We start from the raw sequence: 21978 nt of genomic DNA, 5'->3' as shown, positions 1-21978 counted from the left end.
GGATGAAATGGACCAATACAAAATTTTAACCAATTTTGTAGCGGCTCTGTAGGTCAAAATAATAACCCGCAAAATTTTAAACAAAGTTTGAGTTCATGATGAAGAAGAAGCGTACAAACCAGCGTAAAGATCAGATAATACTTAGCGGTTTAAATGGACTGAAACTTTTGTGTGAAATTGGTAAAAATTTCAATAACGTAGCGGTTATACAACGGAAGTAGTAGTACTTCATAAGTGGGTTTCATTACATTTTAGTTTGTGTGAACTAAATTTTCCTTTCCTGCTACAAAAATGTCTTTGTCATGCTAGATAACTTTTTGTAAGTATTATACATTACATCTCTGATATTTGATAATTAAATTTTCACAATCATTGTAAAGAAGTTCCGTGGAGAGCGATTGTCCAGGGATAGTGGTATAGGGTATCCTATGGTCGGCTCCGTCCGACTATAGACTTTTCTTACTTGTTTTATAATAAAATGGAATGAATGCTATTTTAGGCATTAATAGGCGGCAATATTTCATTCATTCTCACTACTGTAAATCATTTTTGATAAAAAAATTTCAAAAAGTCATCGCTCAAAAAGATATCGCTCATTTGTTTCCATTTTTAATTTGAATTGTAATGACGAATATGTTGGGTGCATATACATATATAAATGAAGACAGCTTTAAGTTGATCCCAGTTGCGTTACCACAAGTAGTCAAATACTAGAGATAAAGAAAAAGGCGCCCAGATATCCCAATTTCCAATTAATGGAATTTTATTTTCATGGCGATGTTGGACATATCCTAAAGGGAGTGCCTGATAATAAAAGAAGGCCGTCTGAGCTTGAAGCAACTTTAAATGGAAGGTGCTTACACCTGGGAAGTTTTTGCGGATTCTGAAACTACAATCTTCATAGATGTGAAAAATCAAAAAAAAAAAAAAACAAAAAGATCGCCGGAGCGCTTTTGTAATAAATCGCGATTCAAGTTGGCATTTTAAAGAGTTTTTTAGGTTTTCACGATTTTGCTTGGAAACAGCAAAACCTTTCGAAATAGGACCAATGAAAACGTTGTAGCTATGAAAATTCTCTACAAGATTGGCCTTTATGGTATTTTCGTAAGTTTTACCGTTTTTAAGATATAGAAGTTCAAATTGGGACAATGCACTGACTGTATCGTCTCCTTATAAAACCGTGTCATGGCTGCAATTTCCAAAATTAAACTTATATATCTCAAAAATGGTAAAACCTAGGAAAAAGATACCAATCTTGTAGAGAATTTTTACAGCTACAACATTTTCTTTAGTCCCATTCCTATAGGACTTGCGGTTTTCAAATAAAATCTCATCTATGAACATATTTGTTTCAGAATCCGCAAAAACTTTCCAAGTGTAAGCACCTCATTGATGGTAAAATATCAGAGTTATTGCAAAAGGCGCTAAGCTATCCGTCGACAAAGCCGATTGTTTCCTTTTAACTTGATGTAACCTAAATTGCATCAAGTTAATAACATTGAATATAATATTGTTGTTTAGGACCCTATGTTATTATCCTTTAAAATGTGTTGGAATTACAAGACACAGCTTCCAATAAAATATATTAACGCTTTACGATTACCACTTGATCATCAAACTTTATTTTCAAAATCATTGCTTTAATTTATTTATCGCAAAAAATCGTTTCTTCGTCTACAGCACAAATTCATTAGCAATAAAGCAAATCATAAACATAGTTTTAAACACTTTCACACGTCCATTCATTATTGCCAGACATTTGTAACAGGAAGCTAATACGCAGCAACCTGTTGATTGGTTGAACGGATTTATTCCTTTTCCTCCTATTTGTCAAAATCATGAAATCACGTGAAAACGCTTTTACCTTGACACCACCATGTGGTTGGTAATTTATCAGTAGCTTATGGCCTTTGGCGGAATTTGCGTATAAACCCGAAAGCTTATGTAACCGAAACGAAAAAAAACACAAATTAGAAAGAAATAAAATACAAATCAAGCAAATTATTATCAATCCATCAAAGCCAGCAATGGCTGGCTGACTTCATTTGCTCTTTGTCGACAAATTACTTCAATACTATCCGGGACGGGACATAAGGCAACGCAATCTCAAATGGTAACAGCAGCACCACCACAAACATGAATTGAAGTGTAAAATTGCCACCGAAGTAAGCAAGTTTATGTTTACGATTGTCATTAATTCTTCAAAATAAAAGTGAAAAAAGAAACAAACTATCCTTTCACTTTCAATATTTGCTCTAGAAATAATTTGTGATTTTTATGTTCATACATACATACATATTTATTTATTATTGTTCAACATTCAAACTGAAATATCATTCATTTAATGGTCATTTGACGGAGTGGTAAAATTCGCCAAATACCATTTGCAATTTGAACAAATTTTAAATTATATTTAAACTATACTATACGTGAAGTACTTTATGTGTGTTTTCGTGTGTGGTTCGAGTGGGTGTTAAATTCAAATATCTGACAGCTACCACTTATGGTAGTGCTTGGCAATTCCAACTCCTTTATTACACACTTAGCTTGTTAAGATACTCCGCAAATGGTGCCTTTAAGTGGTTCGCTTGTTGGCAAATTTTCTTTTGAATTTGTTTTTCCTGCTATTCGAGTAAATAAAATTGCAAACATGTGGTGTGTGCTGTTGTTGAGTTAGTTGGGGGAATTTTAATCAACCGTTAACATTCCATTGAATTTTACATTATTTCAAAGTTTGAACAAACATGGAAATGTAGCTCACCTTTTTTTTGTAAATCGCCTACTAGCACAATGACTTATATTTAAGCTACTATTTTGTTTTGTTTTAGTTTAGTTTTTTAAGTGGAATCACTGGACTAATGTGGGTATTAAGGCGACAAAATTGCAGTTTCATGACAAAATAATTTGAATATTTCAATCGGAGGGCCAACACTTAGGAGGCTTTATGTCGTTGTTGAAACGGCGTTTATACCATCAGCATTTAGGCTAACGAGGGTATATACACTTTGATACGACCAAAAATGTGTCTCATGGAAATAATGTTTTTAGACCCCAAGTATGTTTGGGTGAATTGGCGTATCTATTCTATAGAAGATGCCTGAAAAGGCGTCATCTATTCTATAGAAGATGCCTGAAAAGGCGTCATCTATTCTATAGAAGATGCCTGAAAAGGCGTCATCTATTCTATAGAAGATGCCTGAAAAGGCGTCATCTATTCTATAGAAGATGCCTGAAAAGGCGTCATCTATTCTATAGAACATGCCTGAAAAGGCGTCATCTATTCTATAGAAGATGCCTGAAAAGGCGTAATCTATTCTATAGAAGATGCCTGAAAAGGCGTCATCTATTCTATAGAAGATGCCTGAAAAGGCGTCATCTATTCTATAGAAGATGCCTGAAAAGGCGTCATCTATTCTATAGAAGATGCCTGAAAAGGCGTCATCTATTCTATAGAACAGGCCTGAAAAGGCGTCATCTATTCTATAGAAGATGCCTGAAAAGGCGTCATCTATTCTATAGAAGATGCCTGAAAAGGCGTCATCTATTCTATAGAACATGCCTGAAAAGGCGTCATCTATTCTATAGAAGATGCCTGAAAAGGCGTCATCTATTCTATAGAACATGCCTGAAAAGGCGTCATCTATTCTATAGAAGATGCCTGAAAAGGCGTCATCTATTCTATGGAACATGCCTGAAAAGGCGTCATCTATTCTATGGAACATGCCTGAAAAGGCGTCATCTATTCTATAGAAGATGCCTGAAAAGGCGTCATCTATTCTATAGAACATGCCTGAAAAGGCGTCATCTATTCTATAGAACATGCCTGAAAAGGCGTCATCTATTCTATAGAAGATGCCTGAAAAGGCGTCATCTATTCTATGGAACATGCCTGAAAAGGCGTCATCTATTCTATAGAAGATGTCTGAAAAGGCGTCATCTATTCTATAGAAGATGCCTGAAAAGGCGTCATCTATTCTATAGAACATGCCTGAAAAGGCGTCATCTATTCTATAGAAGATGCCTGAAAAGGCGTCATCTATTCTATAGAACATGCCTGAAAAGGCGTCATCTATTCTATAGAAGATGCCTGAAAAGGCGTCATCTATTCTATAGAAGATGCCTGAAAAGGCGTCATCTATTCTATAGAAGATGCCTGAAAAGGCGTCATCTATTCTATAGAAGATGCCTGAAAAGGCGTCATCTATTCTATAGAACATGCCTGAAAAGGCGTCATCTATTCTATAGAAGATGCCTGAAAAGGCGTCATCTATTCTATAGAAGATGCCTGAAAAGGCGTCATCTATTCTATAGAAGATGCCTGAAAAGGCGTCATCTATTCTATAGAAGATGCCTGAAAAGGCGTCATCTATTCTATAGAAGATGCCTGAAAAGGCGTCATCTATTCTATAGAAGATGCCTGAAAAGGCGTCATCTATTCTATAGAAGATGCCTGAAAAGGCGTCATCTATTCTATAGAAGATGCCTGAAAAGGCGTCATCTATTCTATAGAAGATGCCTGAAAAGGCGTCATCTATTCTATAGAAGATGCCTGAAAAGGCGTCATCTATTCTATAGAAGATGCCTGAAAAGGCGTCATCTATTCTATAGAAGATGCCTGAAAAGGCGTCATCTATTCTATAGAAGATGCCTGAAAAGGCGTCATCTATTCTATAGAAGATGCCTGAAAAGGCGTCATCTATTCTATAGAAGATGCCTGAAAAGGCGTCATCTATTCTATAGAAGATGCCTGAAAAGGCGTCATCTATTCTATAGAAGATGACTGAAAAGGCGTCATCTATTCTATAGAAGATGCCTGAAAAGGCGTCATCTATTCTATAGAAGATGCCTGAAAAGGCGTCATCTATTCTATAGAAGATGCCTGAAAAGGCGTCATCTATTCTATAGAAGATGCCTGAAAAGGCGTCATCTATTCTATAGAAGACGCCTGAAAAGGCGTCATCTATTCTATAGAAGACGCCTGAAAAGGCGTCATCTATTCTATAGAAGACGCCTGAAAAGGCGTCATCTATTCTATAGAAGACGCCTGAAAAGGCGTCATCTATTCTATAGAAGACGCCTGAAAAGGCGTCATCTATTCTATAGAAGACGCCTGAAAAGGCGTCATCTATTCTATAGAAGACGCCTGAAAAGGCGTCATCTATTCTATAGAAGACGCCTGAAAAGGCGTCATCTATTCTATAGAAGACGCCTGAAAAGGCGTCATCTATTCTATAGAAGACGCCTGAAAAGGCGTCATCTATTCTATAGAAGACGCCTGAAAAGGCGTCATCTATTCTATAGAAGACCGCTGAAGGCGTCTTCTATTCTATAGAAGACCCCTGAAGGCGTCTTCTATTCTATAGAAGACCCCTGAAGGCGTCTTCTATTCTATAGAAGACCCCTGAAGGCGTCTTCTATTCTATAGAAGAACCCTGAAGGCGTCTTCTATTCTATAGAAGAACCCTGAAGGCGTCTTCTATTCTATAGAAGAACCCTGAAGGCGTCTTCTATTCTATAGAAGAACCCTGAAGGCGTCTTCTATTCTATAGAAGAACCCTGAAGGCGTCTTATATTCTATAGAAGAACCCTGAAGGCGTCTTATATTCTATAGAAGAACCCTGAAGGCGTCTTCTATTCTATAGAAGAACTCCGAAGGCGTCTTCTATCCTCTAACAGAGGACGCCTTTTCAGGCGTCTTTTATAGAATAGAGGACGCCTTTTCAGGCGTCTTCTATAGAATAGAGGACACCTTTTCAGGCGTCTTCTATAGAATAGAGGACACCTTTTCAGGCGTCTTCTACAGAATAGAGGACGCCTTTTCAGGGGCCTTCTATAGAAAAGAGGACGCCTTTTCAGGCGTCTTCTATAGAATAGAGGACGCCAGAAAGCGTCGTCTATAGAATAGATGACGCCTTTTCAGGCGTCTTCATAGAATAGAGGACGCCTAAAGCCGTCTTCTATAGAATAGAGGACGCCTAAAGCCGTCTTCTATAGAATAGAGGACGCCTAAAGCCGTCTTCTATAGAATAGAGGACGCCTTTTCAGGCGTCTTCTATAGAATGGAGGACGCCTAAAGGCGTCTTCTATAGAATAGAGGACACCTAAAGGCGTCTTCTATAGAATAGAGGACGCCTAAAGGCGTCTTCTATAGAATAGAGGACGCCTAAAGGCGTCTTCTATCGTCTTCTATAGAATAGTTGACGCCTAAAGGCGTCTTCTATAGAATAGAGGACGCCTAAAGCCGTCTTCTGTAAAATAGAGGACACCTAAAGCCGTCTTCTATAGAATAGAGGACGCCTAAATCCGTCTTCTATAGAATAGAGGACGCCTAAAGCCGTCTTCTATAGAATAGAGGACGCCTAAATATTGCATGTGGGCCATTCATTCTTCTATATAATAGAGTACGCCTAAAGTCGTCTTCTATAGAATAGAGGACGCCTAAAGGCGTCTTCTATAGAATAGGGGACGCCTAAAGGCGTCTTCTATAGAATAGAGGACGCCTAACGGCGTTTTCTATAGAATAGAGGACGCCTAAAGGCGTCTTCTATAGAATAGAGGACGCCAAAAGGCGTCTTCTATAGAATAGATGACGCATAAAGGCGTCTTCTATAGAATAGATGACGCATAAAGGCGTCTTCTATAGAATACCTGAGGACGCCTAAAGGCGTCTTCTATGGAATAGAGGACGTCTAAAGGCGTCTTCTATGGAATAGAGGACGCCTAAAGGCGTCTTCTATGGAATAGAGGACGCCTAAAGGCGTCTTCTTTAGAATAGAGGACGCCTAAAGGCGTCTTCTTTAGAATAGACGACGTCTTAAGGCGTCTTCTTTAGAATAGACGACGCCTAAAGGCGTCTTCTTTAGAATAGAGGACGCCTAACGGCGTCTTCTATAGAATAGAGGACGCCTGAAGACGTCTTCCACACACTCCATATTATTTCCATTCCAATTGTGTCAATTGAAACATACATATAATTATCGCCAACTTCTTTGCCTACTTCACTGGGATGGGAAATATTGAGGAAAAGAGAGTTGGAAATGATGATGCAATGAATGTCTTGTGTAACAAGCCAAAGTTAAGATGTCAACAATAACATGTCACTCTAAATTAGTGACAGATTTAAAACATTTTAAATACGTAGACTACCTGCCTTCCTCGAAGACATTATCTGGTGGTGATGGAAACCTCTTTCATTGTTTAAAGAAACATTTTGGGAAAGCGGCTTACCTTTCTCTTTGGAAAAGAAATCATTCAATGGAAGACAAAACATTGTTGACATAATACGGCCTATTACATATGGGCGGCAATTCAGACTTGTTGCCATGAATTGTTACGTATCAGCCAAAAAATGGGGTTAAATGTCACCAAAAGGGAGGCTTAGTTTTTTTCTGATTCACTTCAGTACCTAAAAGCAAAACCACTTTTATTTTCGATATCAATGGGAAATTTCAAATATGGAAACTTTTGGGAGTTGATGTTTTGTTTTGATTTTTTTGCCAGGGGGGGGGGGGGGGGGGTTGTGGCCATTGTGGGGAGAAGTTACCGCACCTAGTTTCTATTTTTCGATTTTTGTTTTGTTGTTATTTAAAAAGTGTCTTTGTTTTTGTTTTAATTGTTGGTGGTTTTTCTTATGGCCACCACGACTTGGTGTATGGGAGATTAGCGTCTTTTGGGACTAACCCAAACGCTTGGATTTGTATTTTTTGTCTTGACAAATTTGGTGTTTGTTGCGCTTTGAATATGGGGCTCTGTCTGCTGCTTAGCCCAGTGACACAGTGTCACCGTGTGAATTTTTTAGGGCAATTCTATCAATTCCCTGCCTGCTGTCTGTTTTTTTGTCTGCCCGCTTGCCTTCGAGCCTGCTGTGTTTTATGCAACTGTTTAATAAATGCAATCTTGGAACTTTGTCTGTTGTGTCTTGGCTTTGAATCGTTATTTTTTCGTTTCGTTCGTTTTATTTATCGTATGGGAAGCAATAATGACATGTACTAAGTACTACTTCCAAATACATATCTACATCTGCAGCAAAAACTTCGTGATCCGTTTTTGTGCAACGAGGTGTTGATGATTGCTGTTGTAGGTTGTAGTTGCATGATGAAAACATTTGAAGTTGTCTGATCGCGCTCTAAATTGGTATTTACAAAATCTGACACAACCATTTAGAGCACATGAATGAAACTAATGTGATGATTAGCCTGAGAATTGATGATGAAGGAAAATATTTACAGCAATTCCGGTTGCGTAGGTGTGTTATTTATGTATATGTATTAGTAAAGTTATGGCTTTTAGTTTGTTACTTATCATTTGCAGATGTTATTAGCTGCAGTTTAGAAAACTAGACTGGCTACGGGTAATTTATCGGATATTTACCAACAAGATCTACATACGTATAAAAGGCATTCTAATTTCAAGTACATATTTGGAAAGTTGAATCCACATTTCGTCGAATTACTTTGTTCTTACCAAAATTTTTCTACTATTTAATGGTAGACGTTTGGTAGGTGTAGCCCCCATTAAATTGTAGATCTTTGCTCCGATTTACATGCGGATTTTAGCCAAATTTCCAAAAAAATCAACTATAATTTAGTAGTTAAGTTTGCAGGAGATAACCTTAAAAAATTTATCGACATAAGCATACGCTATAGCGTATCTGTTCACTAAGAACCCTAAATGTCAAAATAAAGTCAATTTTCCAATACTTGGAAATATGGGTCATACACTATCAATATTAACATAGAACCCCGAATGGGAAATAGGATACTAATCACTTACAATACCAATGGTCTTCACAAACAAATGTTAACAAAACAAATAAGAAAGTATCAGTCGGCTTTGCCGACAGAGATTGACATACGGACATATCGACTACTGGCTACAAAACCAAAATCCTTTTTCCCAAAAATAACACTGAACTACAAAAGTTACTTAAAAAATATTCAAGCGTTCTGATGCATAAATTCTATCGTGCTGGAGTCCATGAATAACGAAAATGCCTTTGGTTCTTTTGGGTCACTTCGTTTTTTTGTTTTATAACGGTTAATGTAGGGAAAAACGGGGTTTCTAAGATTTTCGATTTTAAACGGGCATAACTTATATTTTTCACAACAGATTTCTACTGGTTTTCTTTTCTTTAAATAAGCAAATAATATCTTTCGAAGAAGCCATTAGGTTTTGAAACAAATGCCTAAGTTATAGTGGTTGAAGCGCGTAAAAATCGCATTAAAAAGCGGAAAAATGATTATCCTTGTGCTCCAGGCTGCTTAGAAGAAACAAACAGCATAATTAAAAACAAATTGGTGAGCAATTATGCTCAATTGTATGAAGCCTGTAGTAAGGGTAAAATTGAGATTAAGGAAACGTGCGGCTGAAGAGACGACTTGAAGTTCCTCTTCCACATCACACGTATCTTCCGTCACTTTAGTAGGATAAGTTAAATCCCTTTTGTACAGTTTAAACAGATCCACAGCATTTGCAAAGCATGCTGCAACTCTCGTGCCATTCTAGCTCTACTTGCGTTTATTCGCATGCCTGAAACTTTGAACAGGTTGCGTAAAATCAGTTCATTCATGTGTAATTCATGGGCTGAAAGTCTTTAATTAATTGAATTAATCTAGCTAACATGATCTAAGGAGTTTTTGTATTGGAAAAGTGAATTCTAGCGAAGTCACCACACACTCAACCGATATGCTACGATCGTTTCGCTGGTGGTTTAGGCCAGCTCATCAGGCATATCGGATGTGAATTGCTAGAATACAAAGGCTGAGTTTGATAACTTCTATTTGTACATACATTATTGCAAATATGTAGACATGAAGTATTTTTGAAGCCTTTGAAGCGTCTTTGTTCAGCTCGGAATATTTTGAAGAATTATTTGACTACCCAAAAGCCTTCAAATGCTTGAAGTCACACTAGAAAAAAGAGGAAAGGATGAAAGTCGGGCGGGGCCGACTACATGATACCCCACCAGTGTTGCCGACAGTTTTTGTTCGGAAATCGTCAAAAAAATCGTCAAATCGTCAACAAAATTTGGAAAATCGTCAACATGGTCCAAAACTAGGTGTGGTTACAGTTTAATGGGATTTTTTCGCTGATAGTTTTGTCAATGAAACTGACAACTTAAAATATTGAACTTACAGAAATAAATCTAATCCTATCTTACTTAAATGCCGCTATAAAACAGCTTTCAGAAGAGTTTGAAGAAATGCAGCAAGGTAAAGCTTGGTACACATTGCCAGTTTTGAAGGACAGAGTAGCTCAAATGTCGCTTGCTTGACACTGTGATCGTCCATGTTTGTCGGTATACGTATAATTTGTTTGATGGGCAGTCGGGAATCCATTAAAGAGGGTATCGGTATCTCAAAAAATTTTCAAGAAAGATTTTCATTTATTATTAAACCAAAATGAAAATTTTCAGCTGATGTAATGGTACGGTTATATTAGAGTTTTTGCCAGATTAACCCACTTCATGAGGATTTATTTGACGCATGCGCTTTGGAATTGACATTTGAAACCCAAACCCACTGGGTTAATCTGGTAACCGGGGTATAAATCGAAGATCAGGAAAAACTATGAAAATACCTGTATTACAGATATGTGCAAAAATATAGCCAATCCGTCTGGAAATTGCTATAAAACATTAAAAAAGCTCGTTGCTTTCCTTATTTCATGCAATTCTGGATTACGTTAAAAATCGTCATTTTGGTCCTTAAAATCGTCAAATCGTCATTTTTCAATTTTGGGCAAAAAATCATCAAATTCGGCAACACTGTACCCTACACCACTGTGAATATGTAAAATATATATGGGAGCTATATACAAATCTGAACCGATTTCGATATAATTTGGTACACTTATTTCTAGATCGAATTCAGTCAAACATTCCAAATTTCATCAAAATCGGACATATATAGCGTGTTTGGTACAGAAAATACGTGAAATCGGGAGAAAATATATATGGGAGCTATATCCAAATCTGAACCGATTTTGATATAATTTGGCACACTTATTTCTAGACCGAATTGAGTCACACACTCAAAATTTCATCAAAATCAGACGTATATAGCGTGTTTGGTGCAGCAAATACGTGAAATCGGGCGAAAATATATATGGGAGCTATATCCAAATCTGAACCGATTTTCACCAAAAGCAATAGCGTTCTTCATATGGCTAAAAAAATTATAGTCCCCAATTTTCAGCTGAATCGGACAAAAAATGCGACCTGTACGTTGCGAACAAAAATACATGGACAGACGGACGGACATGCATAAATCGACTCAGAAAGTGATTATATGTATATCCCCAAAAGGAACTATGGGTCTACATATATCATTTCCTTTTGTATGCTACATACAAATGCACAAAGACATAATACCCCTTACCACAGTGTGGTGCAGGGTATAAATAGAGGGTTGACTGTACTTAAAGGTATATACATACAATAATTAGAACTAATAAGCCCGGACGGAATAACGGCACATTTAATATAAATATTTTTACAGTGTTCACGATGATGTTTTTTAATTGTAAAATTGTGATAGATCTGTGCAGAAGGTGAACATATTAGCTTCGTTCCAGTACTTTTTCAATGGCAAAAATAGTAAAAGAGAGAACTGCCGAATTTGCTCTCAGAACACATACTTTTTCAAAAAATACGAGAACGGAAAATATGGTAAAGTTCATAAATATGTCAAGAAAGAAAAAGGTCAAACGTCATATGAAAAATTAAAGGTGTATGTTTGTATGTATGTTTGCAACGAATAGTAGTTTCAAATTTTAAATCAAATGTTATGTACCAAAGGAAGTACCATCAACAACATCTGATGCAAATCATTTGCTGGTCATTTCGAAGTGAACGAGAGGGTGTGGAGGACTAAAAGTTTCAATAAATTTTCCAAATTTAGAACGCCCTTGGGACAACAAAAATCATAAGAAATGATTTTTTTAAAAAAAAGCATCAAACAAAGCATCATCCACTCCGACCAATTTGGCGTAGGCTAATCAATATACATACATATCAACATATTATGTGGACAATTAAAATCATGTTAATAATTCCTTTAAAGATTTATTGTTTCGGGTACTTATTTGATCAGTTCATTATGTTTTTGTTCCACAATAATATCGACTGATTTATGTATGTATATCAAGCAATTAAAATAGAATCGGCTAGTCTTATCCTTTTCATTCTGTGGTGTTGAGGGAAGGTAACATATGGCTTTAGGGGAAAAAAATATGGACTTTCGAATGCCTAAGCATTTGTTCCACCGACGATATTCTTTTAGCAGGAGCTAAATTTGAAGGGCTTCAACAAAACAAATCAAGTTGTTGTGGCGTAAACCTGTACAGAAGATGATTCCATCTGTAAAATTTGACAACTCCCAGTATCAACTTGCGATACCATTCTTGTATTTGCCACAATTGCCGTAGTTGATCTGTAGGATTGAAATTGTTAAAAAAAATTATGAGCTTTGATGACATTTTGTATTTCAATACCGCGTATTTTCATTTAACGATTCAACAGTAAATAACGAGATGAATTAATTTAATGTTGGCTGCATAATTTCAATTTATTAAGTATAGTACACATTGACAAGCAAAACTCACAGTCGAGGTCTATTTCGTGAATATCAAAGCCTAACTGAAAAATTTCTTTTGTAATATCTAAATAATACCGTATATATTGTATTTAAAAGGTTTTTCGCTAAATAAAAGTTGTTATTTGACGGGAAATTGTCCTAAAAGTATGTTGACTGTCAGTTTTGAATGATGGTGTGTACGCCGCTTTAAGCTTTAAAATTATTTTTATTGATGTTTTGGTTCAGACTTTTTTATTTTTTCCTTTTGACAAATTTCCAATTTTTACCAGAGTACGTAAAAATACTTTAAATAACATTTCCAATGGTTTCGTTTCGTATGTATTTTCCATAAGAACAATACAAAACGAAACATAACCCACGTTGGCCGAGCTCGCTGTTCACGCTGTTCACATGTGAATAAATCAAAAACGTTTGGTGGTTGATCAAAGACATAAATACAACTAAGACTAGACAAAATGCATGCAATAAAAAAATGTTTACGAAACTTTGTATAGAAACCAGAGTACGTAAACATACTTTAAATAAAATTTCCAATCGTTTCGTTTCGTATTTTCCATAGGAACAATACAAAACGAAACATAACCCTCGTTGGCCGAGCTCGCTGTTTAGTTTCGTTTTGTTTACGTGAGTACGAACAAAACGAAAAGCGAAAAGTACTCAACTCCACAAGAGCAGATAGAAAATAGAGTAGTACTAAACACATGTGAATAAATCAAAAACGTTTGGTGGTTGATAAAATTCACTGTGTTCACTGTTGTATGCTGATGCTAACTTATAGGGTTGTTAAGCAATCACATGTGTGTGTGTCTGAGTGTGCCATTGACAATACGCACGGCAAACGTTTCCCAAAAATACTTGTCGTTTCGGTGGTGAATGAAACAACTCGGCAAAGCATAGCCGAAGTTACATTACAGCAATCGTACAGTTTCCATCTTTATACATTGAAAAGTTTGTGTTTGTTTTGGTTGTGAGAATGAAACGATACAGAGAAGCTAAAAAGTTTGTGGCTTTGTGTGATTGCTACGGGAATCGTTTTGTTTGTTTCCGTTCATTGATAGAAACATTACCCTTAACAGGTTGCAGTTAATTCAAAATCGCAACCAAGGAGGAACATTTCATGTAATGGTATCAGAAACGAAATTTATGAATTCAAGGATCTATTCAAGAATAATTCTATGTCAATTGGATCGTAAAATTCGGTTAAATACGTAAAAATGTATAAAAGAAAAAAATGTTATATCACCATATCGTAATATAACATTAAGTCTGTCTGGTTACTTTCCCAGCAAGAACTTTCTCAGAGAGTAAGGAGTTTTTATTCTCTTTTGCTAGAAAATTGTAAAAAGTAAACAGACAACTTCCCAGCGAAATCAGCAAGCAATCAGCGGAACCAAAGGAAGCAAAAATGTTGTATTTTATTAAAAATAAAAAAGAAAATGACCCAAAAAAGGATTTTCCCACTTTGCAACTTGTTCTCCAAAAAAGCAATACAGTTAGGCTTGCTATTTCCACAATAAAAATGTTTTTAATTTTCACAAACATAAATCAACGAAAAATTTAAAACAGATGATTGATTGTTTTTAGGAAGAAAAAGAGTGCAAGTGCTTGCTAGAAGAAATTTGTCCAGCAAGAATTTGCAAGCTCTCAGTGAAAGAACTGTCAAAATGTCTCTCTCGAATCGCTCTCTTTTGCTGACTTTTTGCGTTAACAGACGACTTCCAGCAACAATTGGTACAAGTTGGTACAAATTTTGGGGTAACCACCCGGCAAACCAATCGTACCGACATCTTAACGAAATCGGAACAAAATTCGGACGATACGTCCGATGTCTGATCCGAAATCGTAACGATATCTTAACGAAAGTTGTATGAAGTGGTTGACATTATTTCGGACCGAAATGTCGGAGCGACATCGTATCGATTTCGATCCGATTTCGTAACGAAATCTGAAGAAAATCCTTGGGAAATTCGGAAAGGAAATTTCTTTCCGACATTAGTTGCGAAATCGGAACGAAATCGGTACAAAATCTGAACTATTTCCGCTCGGCAAAATCGTTTAGAAATCGTAACGAAATCTGAACGACGTTGCTTCCGAAATTGTTCAGACGTGTCGGACATCCGACATTTGGTTTGCTGGACAGACAGACTTATTATGTTAAATTCAAAAGCCATTCACTGAAGAATGATAGCAAAAAAATTTCTTATCTTGTTGTATTTATGTCTTTGGGTTGATAAAGTATTCACTGTGGTATGTTGATGCTAACTTATAAGGTTGTTAAGGGGTAGTTTACACTATATGTAAATGTCATATGACATGAAATTTTCCATCGTTATATATTCGCTAATATTTGCAATATTGGAGATTTTCCTTACGCCATTTATTCTGTGGGCCCACACCATCAAAAATGTAAAAAAAAACTACGTCTCCACATTGCCTCCGTGGGTAGATATGTAATGGTTTTTTTTCGTGTCATATGACATTGATAGATAATGTAAATTACCTCTAAGCAATCACATGTGTGTGTGTGTGTGCCTGAGTGTGTCATTGACCATAACGCACGGCAAACGTTTCCCAAAAATTCTTTTTGTTTCGGTGGTGAATGAAACACCTCGGCAAAGCATAACCGAAGTAACATTTCAGCAATCGCACTGTTTTCAAATTTTTACATTAAAAAGTTTGTGGTTTTGTTTTGGTTGTAAGAAGTAAACGATTCACAGAAGCTGAAAAGTTTGTGGCTTTGTGTGATTGGTACGGGAATCGTTTTGTTTGTTCACGTTCATCCAACCAAATTTGTAGAAAATAGTAGAAGAGAAAGCCATTTGGAGCCATTTTTGTTTAAAGAGAACAGCAAATTTTGCCAGTTTATGTAGTACAGGAACGCATTTTATCAAAAAATTGTAAAAGTAGTACTAAATAGTACTATTTTACAGGTTCTGGAACGTTCATTTTGTTCCATTTCTGCAGTTAAAAGTGGGGTAAAGTATAAAATCGATCAGATCGGATCGAGATATTTTTTTATTTTTTATATACTTATGTGTCTTGTCTAGAATAACTTCTCAAATTATTTCCTGTGACTTTTTGCGATGTTTGACTTTTTGTCGTTTTTAGAGATGCTTTTTCAAAGTTTAGTTCAAAAAGATGAGGATTCTGGGAAAAATTTTGATACAAAATATTAGATATTGGAATTAATCACAGCATAGGAGATAAGAAAATAAAAATTGAAAACGTCCGTCATACGTTTCCTAGAAAGTTTAGGGGGAAGACCGAAACTGAAAGTAGTAAAGTGTCTCCAAACAAACTGATAAATACAAGTTTTTATACCCTACACCACACTGTGGTAAGGGGTTCTATGTCTTTGTGCTTTTGTATGTAAGTCCCAATTTACATTAGGCGAGTTTACTTGCGGCAATTGTCAGTTTGTTGGTGAGAGAGGGTGCTGAGAGGCAAAGGGTTACCATATGCCTCACCTCTCTCTCCTACAAAATGACAATTGCCGCAAGTAAACTCGCCCAATATAAATTGGGACTAACATACAAAAGGAAACGAGATAGATAGAGATAGAATCACTTTCTGAGTCGATTTATGCATATCCGTCCGTCCGTTCGCAATGTACAGGTAGCTTTTATTATCCGATTCAGCTGAAAATTGGGGAATATAATTTTGTTTAGCCATCGGAAGAACGCTATTGCTTTTGGTGAAAATCTGTTCAGATGTTGGTATAGCTCCCATATATATTTAGGGTATTTTAGGATGAAATTTGGAATCTGTGACCGAATTGGGTCTAGAAATAAATGTGCCAAATTATATCGAAATCGGTTCAGATTTGGATATAGCTCCCCTGTATATTTTCGGCCGATTTGAGGAGACTTCTCTCATTGATATGATTCGTATTAGCTCAATGATATTGGACCTATTTTAATCACTGAGTACGGATGGCGGTTCTTACGGCACTACTTGTAGAGGAGTTTTACATGGTTGGAATACTCAAGGAATGTCGCCTACATTACGCTAAGGTGTAATTTGCCACCGTTGGAAATTATGATTTTTTCATCGGAAATTCTATATAGGCCGTTATAACCCTACAATCAGCAATGAAAATTATGTTTTTTAACAAATTAGGGAGTATGGATATTTTCGCGTTAATAGTATTCGATTTATTTATGAAATCCCACTGGAAATACACCCTGGTTTTGGATCGGAAAATTGTTTTTTTTTTTGGAGCGAGCCAATAGTTTCGAAAACTCTTCTGCCACTATAATTGTTTATGGAATTCATATTTACAGATTTTTTGGAAGTAATTGAGTTTTGTTATGTATTGAATCAGTCGAAAAATATGCCACAGAAACCCGAATCATTAAAATCTTTTTAAAAATTAATCTTTCCCAAAGCCCAATCTGCAAGTTTTCGATTTATCAAATTATATAATTGTTCCACAAACATCCTGAAGGGACAAGGAAGACTTCTATCATATCAATGAGTGCACCCCGATTCAAATTAGATCAATGATATGGGACCTACAGTGTATCGCTGAGTCCGAACGGCGTGTCCAAAGACATCACTTGTGGAGAAGTTTTACATGGCTGAAATACTCAGAAAATGTTGCCAACATTAGTGAGGGGTATTTTGCCACCGTTGAAAATTGGTTGGTGTTGCCTGGCCGGGGAATCGAATCCACGACCTTCAGCGTGCGAGGCGGTTGTGCATGCCATTGCACCACGGTGGCACCCATTTTATGGAATTATCGCAATTAAATTGATATTGATACAATTCGAAAGCACTTTAAATATTGTTTACCACTTCGAGTGGACTTCATTAAAAACTCTGGAATTTGTACTCTAAATTTAATACTGAACAAACAATTTCGTCTATACCGACATCAAAGATTTTTTTTTATCAAGGTGGTCCGCCATATAGTATACGATAATTACCCACCTTTTATATTCCTTGCCCGAATGATAATAAACCAATGTCACCAATATGCACATACTAATTATATCCCGCTGTGGTGCTGTGTCAAAAAAATTTGCCAGAAAAACATTTCAAATTTTATAATTACTTATGAAATTTCAAATTTGCACCGCATAATGAATTTTTTATTTCAAAATTTTATTTAGCTATGTGGAATTTCACTCCAACTCCTCCGCTCACTTAAGTCAATGGAATCCAAACCCCTATCTTTACCGATGGACAACAAATCAATTCGATTTAATTTAATTCACTCAGCAGACACAAACGTAGTTTGAAGTTAATTTTGCATTGATAATTTGCAAAAAATTACTTAATATTATTAACTTTCACGCCACAAACAAATGTAACAAAAAATAATTGAACTCAACCGAGAAACTAAAAGCACAAACACACACTCACGTTTTAATTTTTAAAACATTAAGAAGTCAATGGCGGAATGAGATACTAAAACACTTACCTTAATTTCCACACTCAGTCTAGCCGGAATTAATGAATTGGAATTGAAATTGTTGGTCGTTGATTTGGATTTGCTTCCTTCTCCTTCTTTGGGAGTTTATGTTTGTTCAAAATTATTTGTGTTTTATTATTATAAATATTAATAACTAATTTTTAATTTCCATTTGCATTTTATTTTTGTGTTGCAGCTATTTTTTCAACTAATTCGACATTCAACATGAAATTTGTGGCTTTTTTTACTACTTCCTTGTAAAAGAGAAGTGCCTTTCGGAATGTAGGTAAGAAGGAAAATGTTAAAACGTTGTTTTTGTTATTGTTTTTTTTTTTTTTTAATTTTATTTTATAGACTATTTTCATTTATAGTTATTTTTTGCACATATATTTTTGTATTAAACACCAAATTGCATGCAAACGAAATGCACAAATTTGAATAATAATTTTCGTTTTCCACAATATCCAAGTGTCGTTTTCTTTTGTTGATATTCGTTGATTTGATATTTTGAAATAATTATTTGAAAAAATTCAAATCAATATTTTTATCGTTACAATTTTTTTTCAAATTCAACCCCAATGCAAAAGCTTTGCCTTTGGGTTTTTAGTTTTCGAACGGTTTGTTTCGGTCTTTTGGCTGTGACTTGAAATGGTCGTAACGGCAGACTAACGTGTGCGCTTAAAATTGTTTGTTATTTATATTCGCTGCTTTGCAGCGCGTTACAATAGACCATTGCTTGGCATAATGCAGCGTCGTTGGCGCATGCGCAGCACCTACCTAGCGTACCTTTTTTCTTGTAGCATGAAACACCGGCTTTTTTTCTTCTACGCTGAGTAAGCGTGCGTTAACTGCACAAATGTCCAGCAAAGGTATTGAATTGAATAGATACAGTTTGTTGGATTTTTTTGATTCTCGGCTGCAAACAGGAGCAATCATTGTTTAGATTTGAGTTTCACATGTTTTGGAACAGTTCAATTTCACAAGAAATAAATGTCAATATTTAGTCCTTAATTGAGAAACGGGACGATTTATAGGCAACGTAAAGAAAAGGGAGTCTTTGTAGACGAGCTGGAAGGAGTCTTTATAGACGAGCTGGAGGGAGGATAGACGAGCTGGAGGGAGTATTTATAGACGAGCTAGGAGTCTTTATAAACGAGCTAAAGGGAGACTTTATAGACGAGCTAGAGAGAGTATTTATAGACGAGTTAGAGGGAGTCTTTGTCTTTATAGACGAGCTGGAGCAAGTCTTTATAGACGTGCTAGAGGGAGTCTTTATAGACGAGTTGGAGGGAGTCTTTATAGATGATCTAGAAGGAGTCTTTGTAGACGAGGGAGGGAGTCTTTATAGACGAGCTGGAGGGAGCCTTTATAGACAAGCTGGGGGAGTCTTTATAGATGATCTAGAAGGAGTCTTTATAGACGAGCTGGAGGGAGTCTTTATAGACGAGCTGGAGGGAGTCTTTATAGACGAGCTGGACGGAGTCTTTATAGACGAGCTGGAGGGAGTCTTTATAGACGAGCTGGAGGGAGCCTTTATAGACGAGCTGGAGGGAGTCTTTATAGACGAGCTGGAGGGAGTCTTTATAGATGAGCTGGAGGGAGTCTTTATAGACTAGCTGGAGGGAGTCTTTATAGACGAGCTGGAGGGAACCTTTATAGACGAGCTGGTGGGAGTCTTTATAGACGAGCTGGAGGGAGTCTTTATAGACGAGCTATCTTTATAGACGAACTATCTTTGTAGACAAACTGGAGTCGTAGGAGATAAAATAAGATGAGTGCGGGAGTATTTCTAGACGAGTTGGAGAGAGTATTTCTAAACCAGCTGGAAGCAATCTTAATAAACGAGCTGGAGAGAGTCTTTATAGATGAGATGGAGAAAGTCTTTATAGACGAGGTGAAAGGAGTATTTATAGTCGAGCTGGAGAGAGTGTTTATAAAGGAGGTGGAGAGAGTTTTGACTGCTACCCCCAAACGTTCCATGTACAGCCCATTAGTACCACACGCAGAAAAATATATGTTAGAAATATATTTGGATCCAAACAAATATTTGTTTGAGACTGATTGCACACAAATATATGTTTGGATCCAAATATAATTTGTTTGTGTCCAAACAAATATATGTTTGCACCATTTTGTAACATATCTCCATTTTATTTGTTTGGGTACCAAAATATTTTTTATGTTAGAACATATTTTTTATGGGTGGAGAGAGGATTTTTGTCAAAGAGAGTAACAACAGTGCTCTCGCGGTTGCGGAATGCTGTTTTATAACACGTGTGTTTCGTGCCTCGTTGTTATTAACCAACGTAGCAAGCGAAGAGAAAAAGAAACAAGTAAAACAAGTATCAGTCGGCTTTGCCGACAGAGATAATATACCTTATGTGAATTGAAAACTTCATCTACGGACAGATCGAATGTATTTATGGTCTTTTCAGAATTTTGTGGCACTTTTCGGACATTTGAGCTTGCCGACAAAAATATGGATTATGAACAAAGTTCAAAAGTGTTGCGGAGGAGCTACTTCAAGAATGAAAAATGATCTTATATTGGCAGTTATATATTTTCGATAGATATCGCGCCAACTAGTCGTTTCAGTGGGTCATCGTATAACTTTTGAACCAGTATGCCAGGAAGCATGGACTTGTCCACGAAAAACATAATATAAACAGGACCACAACGAACAGCATCGGTGTGCATTGCCAAAGGATCTTTGAACATACCCTAAACTACACTTAAACACAAATGTTGAACTTTTGTGGGGGAGGTATCCTAAAGAGAGGAGCGATATGGGCCATTTCAGAAGTTAAACTACATTTGCACAAAATATTAGGAGATCCAATGTTTGGACCAAATTGGTTGCCCCGTTCAAGAGATATCGTGCATACCTTTTAAGTGAATTTTTTTAAATATTGGGTGGAAGTACCGGAAATTGTGGACCGGCATTGTCCATCTTCGAACTGAAACTAAGTTCGAACAAAATAGGGCGAAAGGCAAATTTTGGACCAAATTTGTTGATCAGTTCGAGAGTTATCGTGCTCTCCAGCCACTACATATGGTGGGGTTTTTAACACCTTTCCCTGTTATCTCAAGAAGTATGGACTTGCACTTATAATTTTTTTTTCGCCGGAATTGATTCAGCGAATGCAAGTAGCTTCAACAAAAATCAAAGTAATTCGAGAGCAGATCTTAAAGTGAACTTATCCGAAATTGTGTGTGGGAGGTACCCGAAGGAGTGGACAAATATTGTTCATATTCGAACCTGATCTACATCTGGTAGATATATTATGATGGGTAAAGTATGGACCAAATTGGTCACTCCCTTCAAGAGTTATCGAGTGCATAATTTTTCCGAATATTTTTGAACTTTTGTGGGGGAGGTACCTGAAGGTTTCGACCAATATAGCTTATTTTCGAACATAAACTATGTTTGGAAAAAATATTACGAAGTCCAAAATTTTGAACTGAATCGGCAGATCCGTTCGATAGTTATCTTGAGCTCCAACCACTACATATGGTGCCATAGGGTTTTTTTGCACCTTTCAGGCTATTTTCTCAGGAAGTATGGACTTGCCTCTGATGAAACTTGTTCCGTCGTATAGGGGACAGTGAATACAAGTTGTTACAACAAAAATCAAAGCGATTCGGGAGCAGGTCCTAAACTGAACTTATATGTTTTTTACCCACGTTTTTTGATATTTTGGCATATAACGGCCAAACAATTGAGATTTCCGATCCAACACTATGACAAATTGTAGCCAAAACAGTAATTAAGAACTCTCTAATAAATCGCAAAAGCATTGGAATGCTCCTTCAGGCGGTTTTGGCCTTGAAAGGTGCAAACTTTTCGGAAAATGTCGATAAATGGCACGGTGGTACAAAAGTTGACCAGAAAAAAATTCAAGCCTTCTGATGCAAAATTCTATCGTGTTGGGATCCATGGAGAACGAAAATGTCTTTAGTTCTTTG

At 36.5% G+C, this 21978-nt stretch overlaps 1 protein-coding gene across 1 annotated transcript in view; it reads right to left on the bottom strand.

Annotated features, from left to right (window-relative positions):
- The window catches only part of Pxd (Peroxidase), a 180749-nt gene extending 161883 nt beyond the window's left edge, over window positions 1-18866 (bottom strand). Inside the window, exon 1 of the mRNA XM_073960020.1 lies at window positions 18022-18866. The gene's annotated coding sequence lies outside the window, so the exon portion shown is untranslated. The remainder of the gene's footprint in view (window positions 1-18021) is intronic.
- Between the last annotated feature and the right edge of the window lie 3112 nt (window positions 18867-21978).

The sequence above is a fragment of the Musca autumnalis genome, unplaced genomic scaffold (assembly GCF_047663935.1).
Source record: "Musca autumnalis isolate F117 unplaced genomic scaffold, ASM4766393v1 scaffold_1, whole genome shotgun sequence".
Classification (NCBI taxonomy): domain Eukaryota; kingdom Metazoa; phylum Arthropoda; class Insecta; order Diptera; family Muscidae; genus Musca; species Musca autumnalis.
Note: the sequence above shows the minus strand (reverse complement) of the source record. Positions and strands in the feature narration are given on the sequence as shown.